Raw genomic sequence first — 25,380 nt, 5'->3', positions numbered from 1 at the left:
ATTCAGGAAACTTCTTGGTGATGAAGATTGGAAAATATAGTGAGAGGAAAAATAAGGAGGGAGAAAGAGAAGAAAAATTAAATGACAGGAATAACATCCAAATTGAGTTCAAATGCAGACACTGAATAGTTCCTAGCTGTGTGACCCTGGGCCAGTGACTTAAGCCTTAATTGCCTTGAGGGGAAAAGAAAGAAATGACATACAAATAACAGATACAGGGTGATGGTGTTGCAAAAATGTATTTGCAAAAAAAGGAATTATGAAGAATCTTAGTAAAATGTGGGTCATGTTAGAAACCCTTAGGTTGCTGAGAGTTAGATGATTCTAGATAAGAGAATACATTCCACTTAAGGCAGACAAACTTGGTTTTTTTTAGTAAAGTAGAGAAAAAAGTCATGGACTATCTTTTAAGGTTTTTTGAGAAGGGAAGAAAGATAACAAATTTCTGAAGAGCAAAATATCCCTCATCAACTTTATTTCTTTCTAAAATTTGAGAATTAGAAAGCTCATTGAAGAAAGTATAGATAGTTGAAAGAATTTGCTTCCTACTTAGAAATAAGATTAGCATTTGACTTCTGTTTGGCTCTTGCCCAATTTAAGCCTCCCAAGTCTTTAACTTTCTTCAGAATCCTGGGAAGGTTATGGCATATCAATGGGACCACACTTTCTCAAATCACACATTTCTGAAGTGTAAGTTTTAGCACATCATCACTTCCTCTGCTTATCTTCTCCAAGGCTTGATGTCCAGAGCTTGCTAATTATCCCATTATTAACTCTTGGAAATTGGCTTTAATGCTTTCAGCACTTCAGTAGTATCGAGAATGTTGCAGCCAGCTTTTTACATCAGTTAAAATTCATCCATCAAGGGATGGTATTCCCTGTTAGGAAGATGACTGACTTTAAGGAGGTTTATTACTACTGAAAATGCCAGTCCCTTGTAACAGCTTACTGAATGTCCCTGCCACTAGAAAGGTCAGTGTATAAGATGTGACTAATACTGCTGTCATAGAGCTCATATATCTCAATGCCATTTTTATTGTGCCTTTTGTTTGCCACATATTGGACGGAAGCAACATGATTTTTCATCTCCTTCAAAAAGTAGATAATGGATAGCTCTCATTTAAAGGCACAATACTTTCATTAAAAACATTTGGCATTAGATGGATCAGGTCTATCGGCTTTCTTTCTACTTCTTCTTGGTGAATTGCTTAGGGAAAAGCTAAAAGTGACCAAGAGATATTTCCTGCACTGGATGATATGTCGATACAGTTGAGCAACTAGATTTTTCCTTGGTTTGTAAGTTTCTAAATGAGTACTCATACAGCAACTTTGAAGGTTACCATTCCCTATTCCTAAAGTTTGGATAGGAGGCAAAGTAATCAAATATATTGTCAAGGGCCAAGGATTTCTTTTGGACTGGCTTTCTTCCTCCACTGCCCTACTCTTGCTCCTTCTCCTAGTACTATACAGAGTTGAAAATGATAAAGAGACTCAATTCCATTGAGGCCTTGGTGGAAATAATCTGTGACATTTTCAAAAAACTGAGTTCTGTCCCCTCTACCCCCATCAGTTACATTTCTCCACACAAAATCTTTTTTTTTTTCCCCATGAAATGATGAAATGATCATTGTATGGTATAGATCCAAAAGAGTAGAAATGTATTAGATTTGGTATCTGAGGATCTTATTCACATTCTAATTCTGACACTTAAGTATGTCTGTTACCTCATATTTAAAATAAGTGATTTGTGTTAGATGAATTCTAAAGTCTCTCTTTGCTTTGATAAACACACATACACAAGGAGGACTAAGGCAAAGAGAGACAGAGATAGAAACAGAGGCAGAACATCGTATTTACCTATAACTTTATCAAAAGACCAATATGATCATCATTAGTCACATTGATAGTCCTTCAATATGGCAAATTCTTTAATTGTTCTGAGAAGCTGTTTTGGAGAAAGCAACCCATGGATGTGGGGTACAGGGGGTTGAGTTTTATTTTTTAATCAATTACTTCATTTCCAGGGTGCTCATTTAGCTTCTTTTAAAGAAAGTCAGACAGGGAAACAATAATAAAGCTCGTCGTCTCTAACCCCATCACTTTTCCTGCTCTTGTTCTTTTCTGAATCTCTCACTTGAATTCATTCAGGTATAAAAGGACAGTTCCTTCTTCCAGCCCAGGGCATGGGCTCGCCTTGGAAAAAAATCAGCCATTCTCCATCTAACCCTGGGATTTGACAGAGCACATACAGAATAGGGGTTTGTTAGATGTAGAATAGGCTTGATGTGCTTGTGGCGTTAATGGGGCTGGTCTGGGGTCACAGGCAGTTCTTAGATAGCGACTGGGATATCATTTATATCAAACAAAGAAGCTTATCCAGGAAGGCAGGGTAAGGCTGGTAGCATTTGTCACCTGCTAGTACAGAGACACCTCCTGTAATTTCTTGAACCTATGATGCATTACGCGATCGCTTTTCATCTTCAACTCCTATTCCTGCATCAACCAAAGGAGAGAGGGAAATTATTCTTAAGTGTTATGTGGAGGATCAAACTGAGGTCAGAGTACCTCAGCTTAACCAGGAAAGTTCTTCAGTTTGGTCAGATTCTACAAGCTTTTATCTCTGCATGATTTCCTTATCAAGTTGCAGATTTTACTTGCTTTTAATAGCTTCATAACTGCCTGTACAACAGACCACGCCATGATTTTTCAGTAAGAATGACAAGATTTCTTATGACAATGTGTTTTTCTCATGTTATTGATTTTTTTTGCTAATGAGGAAGAGTGTAATTGAAATCTATAAGTAATCTAAAAACGTCATTCCTTACTTCAGTCCTGACTATAAATGAGTAGGGGAAAAGGGACTAATTTGACTTTGGCTTTCCTTGCTAGAGATTATGATGAACAAAGAGAAGGATAAAAGATAAACAGGCTGAGAAGAAGGAAAGAAACAAGGGGCCTAAGTAATCTATAAGCTATAGTTATATTTTCTGTTGTGAAAAGTTGACCTTTTTTGGGTCATTCTATTACATTCAATTATATTTAATTCAAATCTAAACAAATAGAAGGCAGGGAGAATTTTAAAAAGCACTCAGAGAATTGAAATTTCAGAGATAAAAAGCCTGGCAAATGCGACCTTCCAGGAAACATAAGTGATGGCATATTAATTGAGACCCGTATAAGAGAAGGCAAGGGAAATTCCACAGTATAAAGGACAGAGGGCTTAGGTTTGTTTCAAATATTTGGTCTTCATTAGCTCATTCTCTTGGAGATTATAAAGTAGAGTGGAATGAAGGTGATAGAACTCTGAGTTATTTGTATTATTACTGTTATTATTATTATTATTACACCTACTAATACAACAAAAGGGATTTAAATCTGCTGCTAATAAGATGTCTGTCCTTGACCAAGCTATTTAAATTTTCTAAAGCTCATTATTCTTATCTGTAAAATGAGAGGTTTCAGTGAGATAATTCCCTAAAGTAAGTTCTTCTTCTACTTTTTGTTTATTTATTTTTATACACATTTTGTTATGAATTATGTTGGGAGAGAAAAACCAGCACAAATGGGAAAACCATGGGAGAGAAGAAAAAAAACAAGAAAAGGAAAAGGAAGTGAACATAACATGTGTTGATTTACATTCAGCCTCCTTAGTTCTTTCTCTGGTTGCAGATGGCATTTTCTGTCCACTTTCTCTAATAATTTTTGTGATTGTTTTTGGAGGGTTATTAGGAATTAAAATTTCTTGATCAAAGTCTTCCATTAGTCTTCAACTAAAGTATGGGGTGATGGACAGGTAGGTCTCTTTAACCTTACTATATGTAAGAAATAAGGAAAATAATATACTAATTATTCAATGGAATTTCATATTATAGTTGTAAGAATGGCTGATGGTAAAACTTTGAAAATTCAAAACATTGAAAAATGTTTTATTATTATTAATCAGTCACTCAATACTTGTTATTTGCCTACGAGGTATCAATGCCAAGTGCTTTTCTAGGTTATATTAATAAAAAAAAAATGAAAATATCATTAGGTAGAAGAACAGCAATAGAACAAATTTTAAAAATCCCTGTATACAGGAAGCTTAGATTTTAATTTGGAGATAATGTGATTGATGTATACATCATAAATGAATATATAAATATAATATATATGGAAATATATATTATATTATATTGTATTGTATTATATTGTATTGTATTATATTATATTATATTATATTATATTATATTATATTATATTATATTATATTATATTATATTATATTATATTATATTATATTATATTATATTATATTATATTATATTATATTATATTATATTATATTATATTATATTATATTATATTATATTATATTATATTATATTATATTATATTATATTATATTATATTATATTATATTATATTATATCATATTGTAATTTGAGAGAGAAGACCCTAGCAGTTGGGGAATGCAAGAAGTTAATTCAGAAAAAAATTTCTTATATTTAATTTTAGTGTTCCTTTAATGTGTCAAAAAAGAGAGAGGGACTCTAAGAGAGAGTGTATTGAGTGTATTTCAGGCATGAAACTTGGTTGACGTAAATCCATTGAGAATGGAAATAAATTGAACTACATAAAGAACAGAGAAAATGTCAATTAGATGGATTGTTGAGTTTGAGAAGGTAGTATTTGAAGAACCTGTAAAGAGAAGCCTGAGATAGGTTATGAAGGGCTTTAAAAGCTAGGAAGAGAATGTTACATTTTAGCATAATGCCTGGTACAAAGTAAGTCTTTAATAAATGCTTATTTTCTTGTTGCCCTACACTAGAGGCAATAGGAAGCTAGTGGAGTTGATTGTGTAGAAGGGTGAATCATTTGATCAGATCTAAGCTTATGGAAAATTCATTTGGCATAGGATAAAATAGAACATTGAGAAACTTGAGCAAGGGACGTTAATTGAAGGTTAAAAGAAATCTAGGTGAGAGGTGATCATGACCTGATATAGGGTGTTATCTGTGTGAAAAATGAGAGCATAAGATGTGAAAGATGTGATTGGTAAAATTTGGTAATTTTTTGAGTATGTAGAGTGACTGAGGAGGTAGAGTTAAAGATAATGTCAAGTTCACAAGGCTTAGGGACTACAAAGATTGTGGTATCTTTAAGAGAAGTAAGGGAGCTTGGGGAAAGGGAAACTTGGGGGGTAATGATTTTAGCTTTAGATATGTTCAATTTGAAAATGGTAACATGGGACTGAAGCTCAGGGGAGAGACTATGGATATATATCTGAATCTATGGGTTATCTCCAAAAAGAAGTTAGTTAAACTAGTGGGAACAGATTTGGTCATTTGACACTTTTTATTGGGGGAAAAGTCCTGAGATAAAACTTTGGAGAAAACCTAGTTAGAGTATGATATAGATAAAATAGGTAAATGTTGAAATAGGTATGGTCCTCTATTAAGCCCTTCCCAGTTTCCCAGTCTTCTTAGAATTTCCCCCCCAAATATTCTCTGGTCCCGTGACCCAGGAATTCTGCTTGTTCTTTGCCCTGGACAACCCACATCCCACCTCTGGACATTTTCTCAGGCTATCCTTTATGTCTGGAATAACTTTCTTCCTCATCTCCACCTACTGACTTTTCTAGCTTCCTTTAAGTTTCAATTAATATCCCATCTTTTACAATGTCTTCTCTTTCATTCTAATGCCTTCTCTATGTCAATTATCTCCTATTTAGCCTGGACAAAGGTTTTAAAATATATTTAAATATAAAAATATATAAAAAAGTATTTATTGACATGTTCCCTCCCCCTTAGATTGTAAGCTTTTTGAGGCAGAGATTTTTTTTTGGCTCTCTTTTGTATCCCTTAGCATCATTATGCCATACATTTATGGCACATAGTAAGTGTTTAATAAATGTTTATTGAATGATTGATTGGTGTGGCCAATAGAAGAACCAGGAGAAATTTGTGTCACAAAAGACCAAAATAAAAGTATTAACCATGAGAAAATGTTGGGAAATAATGCTGGCAAATGCAGCAGAGGAGTCAATAAGACTAAAACTGAGAAAAGAACATCAATCTTGACATTTAAGACATCATAAGATAACTTTTAAAAGACTTATTTCAGCTGAGGGATGAGATCAGACATCAAATTCTATGGAATTAAACAGAGAATGAGAGGAGAGGAAAGGCATGGAGGATTATAAATAGTGTTTTCATGGAGTTTTGTTGAGGAAAGGAAGAAAGGAATGAAGTGACAGAGGGAATGATAGTAAGGTCTATAAAATCAACCCATGTTTAACCATTAAGGAACCAATTCTAGTATCCAGGGAGAGGTTTAAAAGTAGAAAAGGGTAGAAAAGACATAATTGAGGATGCAATTTTCTAGAGGATACAGGTGAGTTTGGAATTAGCGCACCAGTGCTGTTGTTTGTCTTTGTAAGGAGCAAGCGCAAGTCTTAGTTAGAAAATAGGAACATGTAGGAAAATATTGTTATATGATTTTGAGATAAAATAGAGAAGGATCACATATCTAATGACTTCTAGTTTTTAGTAGAAAAATAGGTAATGACCAAATGAGGAAAGGGAGGATGAAAGGTTGAGAAGGAAAAAAAAATAAGAATTAGAATAATTTCTTTGGGATTTAAATAGGAACTCCAATATGGAGGAATAAAAAGGATGACTTGTTATAATGACCATCCAATTGGTTGAATAATGTGAATGTGTCATATTTCCTATAATACTTCTTCCAGCTGTGCTCAATGGAGTTAGGGAAATGATGGGAGTAATTCATGGCTGAGATTTGTAGAAGATGAACTGTAATTAGTCACAGGGCATGGTATTTGATAGCAAAAAAAATGTTTAACTGGTTGAAATCGGTAAGAAAGGGAAATGAAGTCAGACCTGTGATAATGACTTGAAAATTACTGAGAGATGGAAGTGTCTCAGTGAGAGCAAAGAATAGATTTTGACCAAATAGAATGATGTGAAAGTTTCTAATTGGGGAATCGATTCACTAATATAAGTATTATGGTGAAATGAGTACCACATGCCTTGATAAAAGTGGGAGAGTGACTGATTTATCAGTTTTATAAATTAAAATTTTTGAAAGAGTGGGCTTAAAAAGAGGAAAAAAATACTGACAGAAGGAGCTAAAAAGAGAGTCTGGAAGTGATCATAGGGAGCAAAGAATATTTCAACTGTTTTCCAGGTCCAGAGTGAAAGAGTGTTTCAGAAAAAAAAAAATTAGATTACTTTAGAAAATCACTAGAGAGGTGACTTTCTAGCAGTATAGAGTTATCAAATCATAAGGGAGTTCTTCCTCATAGTATTTTTTGTCAATACTACTTCATGCACAGATTTTAGGATACATGTAGAGATGAGCAACATAGCTCATCTAATCTCATATAATTTAGGTTAATCTAAGAATAATCTTAATTAGATTAGTTTGCAGTGATGAAATATGAAGTTTAAGAACATAAAAAACAATGTTCCATTAGGGAAAATGCATATTTTGTTTCTAATATAAGCAATAAAGATAAAAAAATAAAATGTAAAATTTATATAAATATATATATATATCAGCCTATACAAATATTCATGTGTATATCTACAAACTCACAAGTGAAGTTTGTATTTGTTCTTATATCTTATATGCCTTTTAAAGTCAATCTCCTTTCCCCCATCCATTTCTCCCCTTTACACATACACACACTAACATATACACACATTTACATGTATATATATATATATATATATATATATATATATATATATATATATCTATACACACACACCCATGTGTGCATGTAAAAATATTGGTTAAATAGGTTGTTGTAGTTAATTTAATTATATACCATTTTCCTTTTTTATTTCCTTTTGTTTTGTATTAATTTTTACCTTTGATCTAACAAATTGGTGATCTGGCTATACAAAAGCAACTGGATTAATAATTATTGCTATATTATTGAATCACTTCCTACCAATTCCATATATTTGCTGAGTTTGGCTGAATACCATCATCCAAGTGATACTTTAGTTCTGATCTTAGAAAGGAATATACTCCAAGTACTAATTTAATCCAATTCACATTTATTAAGTGCCTACTATGTATAGAATGTTATACTAAGCTATGGATATTAGAAGAAAAAAAAGTTTAGATCAAATATCATCTTATTATGCCCCCAAGTTGACCATATATACAAGAGAAAGATGAACTGAATATGGAAATGACTATGGAACAAAAAACAATGAATGATACATCTATAAGAAAATAAAAAAAGGTGTTAGTGTGATCTCAAAGGAGAAAATGTTTGTTCTATCATGGGGTAGCCACTTAATCTCAAAGTACTCTAAAACAAGTCTCTATGAATTATGAGTTAGAGATAAATTATTGATATACATCCTCGGAGGGAATTTCTAAAACAAAGCGTGACAATATTGACAAAGTCATAAATTAAAACCAAAAATAAACTGAAAACTTATTGTGTGCAGGACACTGTGCTATCCCATTCTATTGTGAAATAATACAAATGTGAATGAGCTCTAAAACTTTTACCTTTGACTTTACAGTCTATTAGAAGATGGAAATCATAAACACAAATATTCCCTTCTCTCAAACACTAGAATAATTATTATTGACATATGTTTTTACAAATAATCATGCTACAGTGCTTTTTTTTCGGTGTTTATCATCTACAACTGTCTTTTAATTGTTATGTTTTAGTAGCTTTGGCATGTTATAAATATCATGTACAGACTAATTCTGCCACTTGTTCCAAGTACAAAAAAAAAAAAAAAGTAAAATACTTTTTTCTGATTGGACATATTCCTTGTGGAGGGCATATATATATATATATATGCCTTCACCAAAATAGACCTCTCATTTTGATTTCAGGAAAATCTTCCTTCAAATTTACCATTGATATAAACTAATTCAGTGCTTTGTCTTTCAGTGCTCCCAGGCAACTTTTTTTTTCCCCTGAGGCAAGTAGGGTTAGGTGACTTGCCCAGGGTCACACAGTTAAGAAGTGTTAGTTTAGTGTCTGAGGTGAGATTTGAACTCAGGTCCTCCTGACTTTAGGACTGGTGCTCTATCTATTACTCTACCTAGCTGCCCCTCCCAGGCAACTTTTTAAAAAACATTATTATTAATTTTTTTTGGTCATACATATAAACTAACGTTTTAAATATTCATTTCTTTATGAAACCTGTTCTCCAGAATAGTTGCATCATTTCACAATTCTACCTACTATTCATTAGTGTCCCAGTTTTCCCTCCAACATTTGTAAGTATCTTTTCCTCTCATGGTAATGAATCTGAGAGGTTTGAGATGGCATCTCAGAGTTTTTTTAATGTTCATTTTTCTAATCAATAGGGTTGAGGGCATTTATATTTTTCAAATATAGTTTTAATTTCATCATCTGAAAATTGTTTGTTCATATCCTTTGACTATCACTTGAGGGATGACTTGTATTCTTACTAATTTGAAACAGTTCTTTATATATTTTAGAAGTGAGATTTTTATCGAAAACATTATCTATTAAAATTTTTTTTCTCAGCGTCATACTTCTCTTTTAATATTTTTTTTATTTTTGTATCTTTTTTTTTTTATAATTATAACATTTTTTGACAGTACATATGCATGGGTAATTTTTTACAACATTATCCCTTGCACTTACTTCTATTCAGATTTTTTCCCTTCCTCCCCCAACCCCCTCCCCCAGATGGCAAGCAGTCTTATATATGTTAAATATATTACAGTATAATTTAGATACAATATATGTGTGTAGAACCGAATTTTTTGTTGCACAGGAAGAATTGGATTCAGAAGGTAAAAATAACAGTTTACATTCATTTCCCAGTGTTCCTTTTCTGGATGTAGCTGGTTCTGTCCATCATTAATCAATTGGAATTGGATTAGCTCTTCTCTATGTTGAAGAAATCCACTTCCATCAGCATACATCCTCGTACAGTATCATTGTTGAAGTTGGTTCTGCTCGTTTCACTCAGCATCAGTTGATGTAAGTCTCTCCAAGCCTCTCTGTATTTCTCCTGTTGGTCATTTCTTATAGAACAATAATATTCCATAACATTCATATACCATAGTTTACCCAACCATTCTCCAATTGATGGACATCCATTCATCTTCCAGCTTCTAGCCACTACAAAAAGGGCTGCCACAAACATTTTGGCACATACAGGACCCTTTCCCTTCTCTAGTAGTTCCTTGGGGTATAAGCCCAGTAGTAGTATGGCTGGGTCAAAGGGTATGCACATTTTGATAACTTTTTGGGCATAATTACAGATTGCTCTCCAGAATGGTTGGATTCTTTCACAACTCCACCAACAATGCATCAGTGTCCCAGTTTTCCCACAGCCCCTCCAACATTCATCGTTATTTGTTCCTGTCATTTTAGCCAATCTGACAGGTGTGTAATGATACCTCAGAGTTGTCTTAATTTGCATTTCTCTGATCAATAGTGATTTGGAACACTCTTTCATATGAGTGGAAATAGTTTTAATTTCATCATCTGAAAATTGTCTGTTCATATCCTTTGACCATTTATCAATTGGAGAATGGCTTGATTTCTTATAAATTAAAGTCAATTCTCTGTATATTTTGGAGATGAGGCCTTTATCAGAACCTTTAACTGTAAAAATTTTTTCCCAATTTGTTACTTCCCTTCTAATCTTGTTTGCATTCGTTTTGTTTGTGCAGAAACTTTTTAATTTGGTGTAATCAAAATGTTCTATTTTGTGATCAATAATGGTCTCTAGTTCTCCCTTGGACACAAACTCCTTCCTCCTCCATAAGTCTGAGAGGTAAACCATTCCATGTTCCTCCAATTTATTTATGATTTCGTTCTTTATGCCTAAATCTTGGACCCATTTTGATCTAATCTTAGTATGTGGTGTTAAATGTGGGTCCATGCCTAGTTTCTGCCATACTAATTTCCAGTTTTCCCAGCAGTTTTTGTCAAATAATGAATTCTTATCCCAAAATTTGGGATCTTTGGGTTTGTCAAAGATTAGATTGCTATTTTTATTCACTATCTTGCTCTGTGAACCTAACCTATGCCACTGATCAACTAGTCTATTTCTTAGCCAATACCAAATGGTTTTGGTGACTGTTGCTTTATAATATAGCTTTAAATCAGGTACACTTAGACCACCTTCCTCTGACTTTTTTTTCATTAGTTCCCTTGCAATTCTCGACCTTTTATTCTTCCATATGAATTTTGTTGTTATTTTTTCTAGGTCATTAAAATAGTTTCTTGGGAGTCTGATTGGTATAGCACTAAATAAATAGATTAGTTTGGGGAGTATTGTCATCTTTATTATATTCGCTCGGCCTATCCAAGAACATTGAATGTCTTTCCAATTATTTAAATCTGACTTTATTTTTGTGGCAAGTGTTTTGTAATTTTGCTCATATAATTCCTGACTCTCCTTTGGCAGATATATTCCCAAATATTTGATACTATCGACTGTTATTTTGAATGGAATTTCTCTTTGTATCTCTTGCTGTTGGATTGTGTTGGTAATGTATAAAAATCCTGAGGATTTATGTGGATTTATTTTGTATCCTGCGACTTTGCTAAAATTCTGAATTATTTCTAATAGCTTTTTAGCAGAGTCTTTGGGGTTCTCTAAGTATACCATCATGTCATCTGCGAAAAGTGACAATTTGATTTCTTCATTTCCTACTCTAATTCCTTGGATCTCTTTCTCGGCTCTTATTGCCAAGGCTAGAGTTTCTAGTACTATATTGAATAGTAATGGTGATAGTGGGCAACCTTGTTTCACTCCTGATCTTACAGGGAAAGGTTCTAGTTTATCACCATTACATATGATGTTTACTGAAGGTTTTAAATATATGCTCCTTATTATTTTAAGGAATAGTCCATTTATTCCTATACTCTCAAGCGTTTTTAGTAGGAATGGATGTTGGATTTTATCAAATGCCTTTTCTGCATCTATTGAGATGATCATATGGTTTTTATTAATTTGATTATTATTTTTTTTTATTATATATATATATTTTATAATATTATCCCTTGTATTCATTTTTCCAAATTACCCCCCCTCCCTCTATTCCCTCCCCCCGACGACAGGCAATACCATACATTTTACATGTGTTACAATATAGTCTAGGTACAATACATGTGTGCGAATATCATTTTCTTGTTGCACAATAAACATTAGAATCCGAAGGTACATGCAACCTGGGCAGACAGATATTAGTGCTAACAATTTTCATTCCCCTCCCAGTGTTTCTTCTCTGGGTGCAGCTACCCCTGTCCATCATTGATCAACTGGAAGTGAGTTGGATCTTCTTTATGTTGAAGATTTCCACTTCCATCAGAATACATCCCCATACAGTATTGTTGTTGAAGCGTACAGTGATCTTCTGGTTCTGCTCATTTCACTCAGCATCAGTTGATTTAAGTCTCTCCAGGCCTCTCTATATTCCTCCTGCTGGTCATTTCTTACCGAGCAATAATATTCCATAACCTTCATATACCACAATTTACCCAACCATTCTCCAACCGATGGACATCCATTCATCTTCCAGTTTCTAGCTACAACAAAAAGAGCTGCCACAAACATTTTGGCACATATATGTCTCTTTCCGCTCTTTAGTATTTCTTTGGGATATAATCCCAGTAGTAGCGCTGCTGGGTCAAAGGGTATGCACAGTTTGATAACTTTTTGGGCATAATTCCAGATTGCTCTCCAGAATGGCTGGATTCTTTCACAACTCCACCAGCAATGCATTAGTGTCCCAATTTCCCCACATCCCCTCCAACATTTGTCATTATTTGTTCCTGTCATCTTAGCCAATCTGACAGGTGTGTAGTGGTATCTCAGAGTGGTCTTAATTTGCATTTCTCTGATCAGTAGTGATTTGGAACACTCTTTCATGTGAGTGGATATAGTTTCAATTTCTTCCTCTGAGAATTGTCTGTTCATATCCTTTGACCATTTATCAATTGGAGAATGGTTCGGTTTCTTATAAATTATGGTCAGTTCTCTATATATTTTGGAAATGAGACCTTTGTCAGAACCTTTGTTTTTAAAAATATTTTCCCAATTTGTTACTTCCCTTCTAATCTTGTTTGCATTAGTATTATTTGTACAGAAACCTTTTAGTTTGATGTAATCAAAATCTTCTATTTTGTGATCAATAATGATCTCTAGTTCTCCTCTGGTCATAAATTCCTTCCTCCTCCACAAGTCTGAGAGGTAGATTATCCTCTGTTCCTCTAATCTATTTATTATCTCCCTCTTTATGCCTAAATCATGGACCCATTTTGATCTTATCTTGGTATATGGTGTTAAGTGTGGATCCATATCTAATTTCTGCCATACTAATTTCCAGTTTTCCCAACAGTTTTTTCCGAATAATGAATTTTTATCCCTAATGTTGGAATCTTTGGGTTTGTCAAAGATTAGATTGCTATAGATGTACCCTTTTTTGTCCTTTGTATCTAATCTGTTCCACTGATCTACCGGTCTATTTCATAGCCAATACCAAATGGTTTTGGTGACTGCTGCTATATAATATAGCTTTAGATCAGGTACACTTAGACCACTTTCCTCTGAGTTTTTTTTCATTAGTTCCCTTGCAATTCTTGACCTTTTATTCTTCCAAATGAATTTTGTTGTTATTTTTTCTAGGTCATTAAAATAGTTTCTTGGGAGTCTGATTGGTATAGCACTAAATAAATAGATTAGTTTGGGGAGTATTGTCATCTTTATTATATTCGCTCGGCCTATCCAAGAGCACTGAATGTCTTTCCAATTATTTAAATCTGATTTTATTTTTGTGGCAAGTGTTTTGTAATTTTTCTCATATAATTCCTGACTTTTCTTTGGTAGATGGATTCCCAAATATTTTATACTCTCAACATTTGTTTGGAATGGAATTTCTCTTTGTATCTCTTGCTGTTGCATTTTGTTAGTGATATATAAAAATGCCGAGGATTTATGTGGATTTATTTTGTATCCTGCCACTTTGCTGAAATTTTGAATTATTTCTAGTAGCTTTTTAGCAGAGTCTTTGGGGTTCTCTAAGTATACCATCATGTCATCTGCAAAAAGTGATAGTTTAATTTCCTCATTTCCTACTCTAATTCCTTGAATCTCTTTCTCGGCTCTTATTGCCGAGGCTAGCGTTTCTAGTACTATATTGAATAGTAATGGTGATAGTGGGCAACCTTGTTTCACTCCTGATCTTACTGGGAAAGGTTGCAGTTTATTTCTATTGCATATTATGCTTACTGACGGTCTTAAATATATACTCCTGATTATTCTAAGGAATAATCCATTTATTCCTATACTCTCAAGAGTTTTTAGTAGGAATGGATGTTGGATTTTGTCAAATGCTTTTTCTGCATCTATTGAGATGATCATATGGTTCTTATTAATTTGATTATTAATATGGTCAATTATATTAATAGTTTTCCTAATATTAAACCAGCCCTGCATTCCTGGAATAAATCCTACTTGATCATAGTGTATTATCTTGGAGATGATTTTCTGAAGTCTTTTTGCTAATATCTTATTTAAGATTTTAGCATCAATTTTCATTAAGGAGTTTGGTCTATAATTTTCTTTCTCAGTTTTCGATCTACCAGGTTTAGGTATCAGTACCATGTCTGTGTCATAAAAGGAGTTTGGTAGGACTCCTTCATCCCCTATTTTTTCAAATAATTTATATAATATTGGGGCTAATTGTTCTTTAAATGTTTGGTAGAATTCACATGTGAATCCATCTGGCCCTGGGGATTTTTTCCTGGGGAGTTGATTAATAGCTTGTTCTATTTCTTTTTCTGAAATGGGACTATTTAAGCAATTTATCTCCTCCTCTGTTAATCTAGGGAGCCTATATTTTTGGAGGAAGTCATCCATTTCACTTAAGTTATCAAATTTATTGGCATAAAGTTGGGCAAAGTAACTCCTTATTATTTCTCTAATTTCCTCTTCATTGGTGGAAAGATCCCCCTTTTCATTTGTAAGACTATCAATTTGATTTTCCTCTTTCTTTTTTTTGATCAAATTTACCAAAGGTTTATCTATTTTATTGGCTTTTTCATAAAACCAACTCTTGGTTTTATTTATTAATTCAATAGTTTTTTTACTTTCAATTTTATTGATTTCTCCTTTTAATTTTTGTATTTCGAGTTTAATTTTTGGTTGGGGGTTTATAATTTGGTCTTTTTCTAGCCTTTTAAGTTGTAAGCCCAATTCATTAATCTTCTCTTTCTCAATTTTCTTCAAATAAGCCTCTAAAGATATAAAATTTCCCCTTATTACTGCTTTAGCTGCATCCCAAAGATTTTGATATGATGTCTCATCATTATCATTATCTTGGGTGAAATTGTTAATTGTTTCTATAATTTGCTCTTTCACCCAGTCATTCTTTAAGATGAGATTATTCAGTTTCCAATTACTTTTTGGTCTATTTACCCCTAACTTTTTACTGAATGTAGCTTTTATTGCATTGTGATCTGAGAAGAAGGCATTTATTATTTCTGCCTTCCTACATTTAATTTTGAGATCTTTATGTCCTAATATATGGTCAATTTTTGTATAGGATCCATGAACTGCTGAGAAGAAAGTATATTCCTTCCTATTGCCATTCAGTTTTCTCCAAAGGTCTATCATACCTAGTTTTTCTAATGTTCTATTTACTTTTTTAATTTCTTTCTTGTTTGTTTTGTGGTTTGATTTGTCTAAATCTGAGAGTGCAAGGTTGAGATCTCCCACTATTATAGTTTTACTGTCTATTTCTTCTTGCAGTTCTCTTAACTTTTCCTTTAGAAAGTTAGATGCTATACCACTTGGTGCATATATGTTTAGTATTGATATGGCTTCATTATTTATGCTACCTTTCAGCAGGATATAGTTTCCTTCCTTATCTTTTTTAACGAGATCTACTTCTGCTTTTGCTTGATCTGAGATAAGGATAGCTACCCCTGCTTTTTTGGCTTTACCTGAAGCATAATAGGCTCTGTTCCAACCTTTTACCTTTACTCTGTATGTATCTCCCTGCTTTAAGTGTGTTTCCTGTTGACAACTTATTGTAGGGTTCTGCTTTTTGATCCAATCTGCTATCCGTCTCCGTTTGATGGGATCGTTCATCCCATTTACATTTACAGTTAAAATTACTAATTCTGTGTTTCCTGCCATCGTATTATCCCCAGATTATACTTTTTTCCCTTGACCCCCCTGATCCCCCTCCCCGATATTTAATTTACAGACCCCCCTTGTGACGCGCAACCCTCCCTCTTTTTTTTTTTTTTTTTAGGATCCCTCCCCCTCCCTCCAAGTCCCTTCACTTATTCTCCTTTTCCTTTCCCCTTTTCCTCTCCCCCCTTTTAATGAGGTGAGAGAAAATTCTCTGAAAAACAAATATGTTAATTATTTACTCTTTGAGCCTCTTCTGATGAGAGTAAGATTCACACAATGATTCTCCCCCTCACTAAGTTCCCTCAGATATGGTGTGTTTTCTATGTCTCTTCCTGGGATGTAGTTTCCCTCTTTTTATCACTCCTTCCCCTTTTTCTGAACCGACCTCCTTCCCTTTACCACACCCCCCTTTTTTTCTTTTATATCAGTAAAATCAAATTATCCTTGAGTATTTTTTATATACCCACAACAGAGTTACAGTTCTCAAGGGTTCTGTGTACCTTTTTCTGTTTCTCTTCAGTCTTGTGGATGTAGATCAAATTTTTTGTTTAAGTCTGGTTTTTTTCTTAGAAACATATAGAATTCCTCTGTTTCATTGAATGACCATCTTCTTCCGTGGAAAAAGATGCTAAACTTAGCTGGGTAGTTCATTCTTGGTTGCAGTCCTTGATCTTTTGCCTTACGGAATATCAGGTTCCAGGCCCTTCTATCTTTTAATGTGGAGGCAGCCAGATCTTGGGTGACCCTTATTGTGGCACCTTGGTATTTAAATTGTTTTTTTCTAGCTGCTTGCAGGATTTTCTCCTTTGTGTGGTAATTCTGCAGCTTAGCCACAATATTCCGTGGTGTTCTTTTTTTAGGGTCTATTTCAGAAGGAGTTCGATGAATTCTTTCCACATCTACTTTCCCTTCTGTTTCTATTATCTCTGGACAGTTCTCTTTGATAATTTCCTGTAAAATAGAATCTAGGCTCTTTTTTTGGTCATAGTTTTCTGGAAGTCCAATAATCCGCAGATTATCTCTCCTAGATCTATTTTCCAGGTCTATAGATTTTCCCAGTAAGTATTTGACGTTGTTCTCCAGCTTCTCATTTTTTTTGGTTTTGTTTGACTGATTCTTGGGTTCTCTGTGAATCATTCATTTCTATTTGTTCCATCCTGCCTTTTAAGGAGTTATTTTCTTCTTTCACAGTTTTTAGTTCTTTTTGTAAATGCCCAATTTCGTTTTTAAATGAATTATTTTGCTCTATTGAGTTTTTTTCCATTTCCCTAATTTTTTTTTTGAGAATTATTTTCTTTTTCCAATTCAGAAATTCTATTTTCTTGAGACTTTTTTATCTTTTCCAATTCAGAAATCCTACTTTCCTGTGTTTTTTTAACCTTTTCTAATTCACTAATTTTGTTTCCCTGCATGTCCTGTGAATTCTTTATTTTTTCCAACTCCAATTTCAGGACGTTGTTATTCTCTATCATAACTTCCCTTTCCTTGCCCCATTTTTCTTCGCTCTCCCTCAATTTTTTAAGAGCTTCTTTTAGGAGAGAGTTATGTGATGGGGGGCAGGAATCGTTCCCCTTTAGGTTGTTGTCTGCTGACTCTCTGTTGTCAACTTCCTCGGGGTTGGACACCCGCTCTTTCTCTGTGTAGAAGGAATCTATAGTTTTTCTAGCTTTTTTGCTCATACTTAAAAAAATCTTTTGGGGTCTGTCTCTGGGGTAGGAAATTATTTACTTCTTTACCAGCTTCCTCCCAGACTGGATGGATGCAGCGGCTCCTGAGCCCGAGCTAAGAGAGAGCTCTGGGAGAGAGTTCCCCACCCCCTCCCTGGAAGTGCCTCAGAGGTGACTAGCACTACTGTGCTTCGAGGGCGTAGAATAGTGAAGACAGCAGGAAGCCCAGCCTATGTGTCCGGGTGGAGAGTGGATGTCTGCAGCAGGTGACGTGAGAAGCCCCTGCGCTCACACTGGAAGTGTCCGCCAGAAACCGCGGTCCCTAGTTCAAAGGTTCCGCTTCTCTGGGACTTCCTGGAGCTGAGTTCCACTCCCTTCAGCTAAGCAAGGCAGTGTGTGTTGCCTTGGGCCGTATCCACCCACTTGTCAATCTCTTAACTATTCTCAGGTGGTAGCTGAGGCCACACCCCCTGGTGCCCAGTCTACTGAGTCACCCCCAGGGTGGGGGTGGGGGGGGGGAATCTAATCTGAGTTTTAAAATATTTTGGCTTTCTCTTCTGAACTGCTAAATAATTAGCAGAGAAGAGCTAACAGCCTGTGCCAGATTCCTTTACCTCAGTGGCTTCTCTGATCCCAGAGCCCTTCCCAGCACAATGGGCGCAGTGTGCCCCTACCCCACCGTCTGTGCTGGTCTTTCTTATTCCTCCCCTGAGAACTGACCTTTCCTGTTGAAACTCCAGATTCTCTTCAGCTGGTAAGTCGTGCTTCCAGTCCTTGTGGTATCTATCAGTCCTGAGCTAATTTTGAGACTTAATTTATCTAATTGGTTGTGAGGGAGTGAGGACGTTCACTGAGTCGTGTGTTTCTTCTCCGCCATCTTGGCTCCGCCCTCTATTAATTTGATTATTAATATGGTCAATTATACTAATAGTTTTCCTAATATTAAACCAGCCCTGCATTCCTGGTATAAATCCCACTTGGTCATAGTGTATTATCCTGGGGATGATTTTCTGAAGTCTATTTGCTAATATCTTATTTAATATTTTAGCATCAATATTCATTAAGGAAATTGGTCTATAGTTTTCTTTCTCAGTTTTCGATCTACCTGGTTTAGGTATCAGTACCATGTCTGTGTCATAAAAGGAATTTGGCAGGACTCCTTCAATCCCTATTTTTTCAAATAATTTATATAACATTGGAGTTAGTTGTTCTTTAAATGTTTGGTAGAATTCACATGTAAATCCATCTGGTCCTGGGGACTTTTTCTTAGGAAGTTGGTTAATAGCTTGGTCTATTTCTTTTTCTGAGATGGGACTATTTAGACTACTTACTTCTTCCTCTGTTAATCTGGGCAAGCTATATTTTTGAAGGTATTCTTCCATTTCATTTAAGCTATCGAATTTATCGGCATAAAGTTGAGCAAAGTAGCTCCTAACTATTGTTCTAATTTCCTCTTCATTAGTGGTGAGTTCACCCTTTTCATTTTCAAGACTATCAATTTGCTTTTTCTCTTTCCTTTTTTTAATCAGGTTTACTAAGGGTTTGTCTATTTTGTTGGTTTTTTCATAAAACCAACTCTTAGTTTTATTAATTAATTCAATAGTTTTTTTACTTTCAATTTTGTTAATCTCACCTTTTATTTTTTGAATTTCAAGTTTTGTGTTTGTCTGGGGGTTTTTAATTTGTTCCTTTTCTAGCAATTTTAGTTGTAAACCCAATTCGTTGGCCCTCTCTTTCTCTACTTTATGCAAGTAGGCCTGTAGAGATATAAAACTTCCCCTAATTACTGCTTTGGCTGTATCCCACACATTTTGGTATGATGTCTCATTATTGTCATTTTCTTGGGTGAAGTTATTAATTATGTCTATGATTTGCTGTTTTACCCAATCATTCTTTAGTATAAGATTATTTAGTTTCCAATTATTTTTTGGTCTATTTTCCCCTGGCTTTTTATTAAATGTTATTTTGATTGCATTATGGTCTGAAAAGGATGCATTTACTATTTCTGCCTTACTGCATTTGATTTTGAGGTTTTTATGCCCTAGTATATGATCAATTTTTGTATAGGTTCCATGAACTGCTGAGAAGAAAGTATATTCCTTTCTGTCTCCATTTAGCTTTCGCCAAAGATCTATCATATCAAACTTTTCTAGTATTCTATTTACCTCTTTGACTTCTTTCTTATTTATTTTGTGGTTTGATTTATCTAATTCTGATAGTGCAAGGTTGAGATCTCCCGCTATTATAGTTTTGCTATCTATTTCCTCTTGCAGCTCTCTTAATTTCTCTTTTAAGAATTTAGATGCTGCACCACTTGGTGCATACATGTTTAATATTGATACTGCTTCACTATTGATGCTTCCCTTTAGCAGGATATAATGCCCTTCCTTATCTCTTTTAATTAGATCAATTTTTGTTTTTGCTTGATCTGAGATGAGGATGGCTACTCCTGCTTTTTTGGTTTTGCCTGAAGCATAATAGATTCTGCTCCACCCTTTTACTTTTAGTTTGAATGTCTCATCCTGTTTCAGGTGTGTTTCCTGTAAACAACATATAGTAGGATTCTGACTTTTAATCCAGTCTGCTAACTGCTTCCTCTTTATGAGGCAGTTTGCCCCATTCACATTTATGGTTAGAAGGACTAATTCTATATTGCTTGCCATCCTATTAACCCCTGCTTATGCTTTTCCCCTTTCCTTCCCTTTTACCCTCCTATCCAGTATTAAACTGGTAAACACCACTTGCTTTTCACAGCCCTCCCTTTTTAGGATCCCTCCCCCACCTTAAAGATCCTCCCCTTATTTTATCCCTTTTCCTCGAAATTACTGTATTCCCTTCCCCTTAGCTTACTCCTTCCCTTTCACTTTTCAATGAAGTGGAAGAAGTTTCACCATAAATCGAATATGTCTATTGATACAAGCTATGTTCATCTCCCTCCTTTCTTTCTCTCAGATATAATAGGTTACCTTTGCCTCTTCATGAGATGTAGTACCACCACTTTATACTTTTTTATGATATAATCTCCTTTCCACCTCTAGTTTCTAAGACAAATTGTACATATGTTCTTTACATATTTTTTTGACAGAAGTATAGTTCTCAAGATTTCTTTTTACCTTTTTTAGAAGTCTCTTGAGTTCTGTATTTGAAGATCAAACCTTTTATGTAGGTCTGGTTTTTTCATCAAAAATAGATGGAATTCATTTATTTCGTTAAATGTCCATCTTCTTCCCTGGAAAACGATGCTCATTCTTGCTGGGTAAGTTATTCTTGGCTGCATACCAAGTTCCTTAGCCTTTCGGAATATCATGTTCCAGGCCCTGCGTTCTTTTAATGTGGACGCTGCTAGATCCTGTGTTATCCTTATTGTGGATCCTCCATATCTGAATTGTTTTTTTCTAGCAGCTTCCAATATCTTTTCCTTTGTCTGATGGTTCTTGAACTTGGCCACTATATTTCTTGGCGTTTTGATTTTAGGGTCCCTTTCAGTAGGTGATCGATGAATTTTCTCAATGTCTATTTTACCCTCTGTTTCCAAAACGTCTGGGCAGTTCTCTTTGATAATTTCCTCGAAAATGGTGTCCAAGCTCTTTTTTTCCTCCCATTTTTCAGGGAGTCCGATTATTCTCAAATTGTCTCTCCTGGATCTGTTTTCCAGGTCTGTTGTCTTTCTGATAAGGTACTTGACAGTCTTTTCAATTGTTTCATTTCTCTGGTTTTGCTTGACTCCCTCTTGGTTTCTCCTTGAGTCATTCATTTCTACTTGTTCCAGTCTAATTTTCAATGATGTATTTTCTTCACTCACTTTTTTTATATCTCTTTGTAATTGTCCAATTGAGTTTTTATCTTCTATGGAATTTTTTTCCATTGTATCCATTTTATTTTTTAGAGAGCTGATTTCTTTTTCCAGCTCTCTAATCCTGTTTTCCTTGGAGTTGTTTACCTTTTCCAGCTCACTAATCTTGTTTCTCAATGATTTGATTTCTTTATCCACTCTGTCTTTGAATGCATGGGATGACTTCTCCAGGCTCTCTTGCCAAGCTTCCCTTTCCTTTTCCCATTTCTCTTCCAGCTCTCTTGTGAGAGCCTTTTTGATTTCCTCTATGAGGTACTTTTGTATTGAGGAACAGCTTATATCCCTCCCAGGGGATACATCTGGGGACAGTCTGTTCCTAGTCTCTTCAGCATTTGAAGTCTGCTCCCTCTCCACACAGAAGCTGTCAATGGTTAGAGCCCTTTTGAATTTTTTGTTCATTTTGTCAGAGTAGGAATCAAAGAAAACAAACTGACAAGAGAAACAATTGGTCTGTTTTGCGGGGGATGGGGCTGGATGGTATTAATGGGCTTCCTCTACAGACTGGGGGTAGGGCAGCAGAGAGCCACTAACAGAACAGCAATGACTGTACTGAGTCTGCGCTCTGAGGCTCTGAGAACGCACCGAGTCAGTCCAGGTGGGGGTTGGGGGTGGCTGGGCTCTGAGAGACGCTGGCTTTCTGGGGTTTTAATCTTCACCTTGGTGTTTACACCCTCTCCACCGCTCCTGGCTTGCTGCCAAGATGGAGCATCCACACTGGGGCAAAAGCCCTTTCACAGAAACGGCAGAGATCACACCCCTCCCTCTCTGGTCTGAGCTGTGTGAGCTGCCTGTCTTGCTCTGGCTGTCTGCCCTCAGTCTGCGCCCAGTCTGATTGACCCTCCCCCGAACAAACACAGACCTTTTCTGGCGACTTTCAAGGATGTCTTCTCTTGGTGATAATTTGTGGATTTCTTTCTGGGTCAAGCATTAAGTCAGAGGCTTGTCATGAAGTAAGTTCTGAGAGAAAACGAGGAGCTCAAGCAGCTGTCTGCCTCCACGCTGCCATCTTGGCCGGAAGTCCTCTTTTAATATTTTGTGTTGTGTGTGTGTGTTCTTTGTGTTAAAACCTTTTTAATTTAGTGTAATTGAAGTTGTCTATTTTGTATTTCATAATGTTTTTCTAGTTCTTCTTTGTCCATAAATTCCTCCTTTCTCCAAAAATCTGATGTGTAAATTATCCTTTGCTCTCCTAATTTATTTATTGTATCACACTTTATGCTGAAATAATGTACCCATTTTGACTTTATTTTGGTATGAGGTGTGAGATGTAAGTCTATCACAGGGAACTTTTAAAGACTATAAAGGGCACAACAGTTGCCAATCACAATTATGCATGGTGTTTCCTTGTTGGGAATCTGCTACAGTGAAGAAATGTCAGGTTCAGGCCAAATTCATAGTAATATTCTTTGTGTTGGAAAAGAACTAGCAACAATGTTGGTGCTCATCAATTAGGGAATGACTGAAAAAGTTCCAATATGTCAATATAATGGAATATCATTTTGTAATAAGAAATGACAGATCTGATGAATTCATTGAAATGAGGCAAGAGTTGTCTGAAATACTATGTAACAAACTAAATAGAACCAACAGAATAGTATACTTTTATTTAATAATGTAAAAAGAAAAATTACTAAAAGGAAGTTACAATTTTAGCTGTGGTGGGAAAACATCGAATGGACTAAAACAGAGATAATTAACCGTAACTATTTATTCCTTTCAGAATGCTAGTAGACATCCCAGCCAAATAATATTGGATGAGAAAACATGAAGCAATTGCAGTCTGTGCTAGAAAGGAAGGACTCATACTCATGTGTTCACAGATCCATAGAAGAATCAAAGTAAGTCTTTTGTTATTTCATTTTCACATTTTTATTTTCAGGATGTATTCTTGCAAGTACATAAGTAACTTTGCATTTAGGGAGCTTGAAGTTTGTAGTTTGAAGGATAAGAACGGTGTAGGGAATAAATCTAGAGAATGTTTATATGTGATTCTCTCATTCTTTTGTTCTTTCTCTTGTTTGTTTTTGAGTGAAGAAAGCATAGGAACATATTTCACTTATCTTCTGGAAAGAACATACTTGGCTATTAAAGGATATTTAGTGCAAAATAGATTTTCACTTAATCAATAAATTAATAGCAACATAGCTGTTTTCCACTTTGTAGGAGAGTGCTGTCAAACATGGTGCTAGCGATACTTCAGAGAGTTAATGGAACCAGATGAAAATTCAATTGGGAAATATTTAATGAAATTAAAAATAAAATAGAGCATAGATGATGTTAATATGAAGTTTTCTCAGTCAATACATGTCCCACTTTGAGCTGTATGTATTATTTAGTATTATAAGGGAAAGAGTATACAAAACTATACAATGTAATTGCTGCTTTCAAGAAACATACTCTAGACCAGTGGTCCTCAAACTTTTTAAACAGGGGGCCAATTAACTGTCCCTCAGACCATTGAAGGGCCGGACTATAATAAAAACAAAAACTATGAACCTCAGCCCAGTGCCGGAAGTGTGCCTTGCTAATGCAAGTTTAGGTCAACCGTCACTTCCGGTCTGATTTTGCCATAACCTGGTGGGCCGCATAAATGTCCTCATCGGTGGCATCTGGCCTGTGGGCCATAGTTTGAGGACCCCTGCTCTAGACACCAGATGACTATGTGAGAGAATGATTCAACAAAGCCTCAACGGATAAATCATGAATAAACTTTGATTTAGTACCATATTATGTGAATTTCTCAACATCCCCTTCCTGAACCCTACTCCTTTCACCCCATTGCGTTCATTGTATTCACGTTGTTATCAGAATTTTCTGGATGTATGTTCAATTCATTATTATCTTGTATTCTCACACTCTAGCACAGTGCCTTTCATACAATAAGTGCTTAATGCAGGTATGTTTAGTTCATTATTCAAATTATTCATTGTATAATGCATATGCATCAGCCCTTACTGTTAATTGTGGTCAATTCTTTACTCTGAAAAAAAAAAGTTTTGCTATGGAAAACATAAATATGCTATATGTATGTATGTGTGTATATATATATGTGTGTGTGTACATATACATATAAACATGTGTACTTGTCTACTATATATGTAAACATGAAAAATAATTGGACTTTTTTAGTCTAATAACATTCTGTTTGCTTTTTGTATTTATTTTCTGAGTAAATATAAATCTCTATAAAACTCTTTGGTTCAATATATACACCAAAAAAAAAAAAAAAAAGGATATTCTTGAAAATGTTTCTGTTCTCTATGAAGAAAGACAAGATGTACAGGTGGTAGTCATTGTAGGTAGGTAGCTTAGTCCTTTGGATTTAGGAGTTCTAGCTCAAGTGCCATTTGCTTCTCTGTTGTTGTAGTCCTAAAGCTATTCTCTCTAAATAGGAAGTAAACCCATCTGTTTGAGGTGGTTTACCTATGTCTCTTTTTGAAAAGAATCTATTACAAAATTTTGATGATTCTAATCTAAAGCATAGTAACATGTTTTAATCACTTTAGCAGTTTTCACTTTGGCCAGTGATCTCTGTGATATTTTGACTCTGGGAATCCAAACAAAGGTTTAGATTCCAAAGCTGGAAGTAGGAAAAATGATTATATTAAGCCAGCCAAGATTTATATATGTCTAGTGAAGTGAAAAATTGCTCTTTCTGTAATCGTCTGCTCACATTATTCATTTG

The 25,380-nt window shown here is 34.9% G+C and overlaps 1 long non-coding RNA gene across 1 annotated transcript in view; it reads left to right on the top strand.

Annotated features, from left to right (window-relative positions):
- LOC141546988 (uncharacterized) overlaps nucleotides 1-23,528 on the top strand; it is a 276,014-nt gene extending 252,486 nt beyond the window's left edge. The window contains exon 3 of the long non-coding RNA XR_012483484.1: nucleotides 23,416-23,528. This is a non-coding gene — a long non-coding RNA (uncharacterized LOC141546988). The remainder of the gene's footprint in view (nucleotides 1-23,415) is intronic.
- The last annotated feature ends 1,852 nt before the right edge of the window (nucleotides 23,529-25,380 follow it).

This window comes from Sminthopsis crassicaudata, chromosome 6 (genome assembly GCF_048593235.1).
Source record: "Sminthopsis crassicaudata isolate SCR6 chromosome 6, ASM4859323v1, whole genome shotgun sequence".
Classification (NCBI taxonomy): domain Eukaryota; kingdom Metazoa; phylum Chordata; class Mammalia; order Dasyuromorphia; family Dasyuridae; genus Sminthopsis; species Sminthopsis crassicaudata.
Note: the sequence above shows the minus strand (reverse complement) of the source record. Positions and strands in the feature narration are given on the sequence as shown.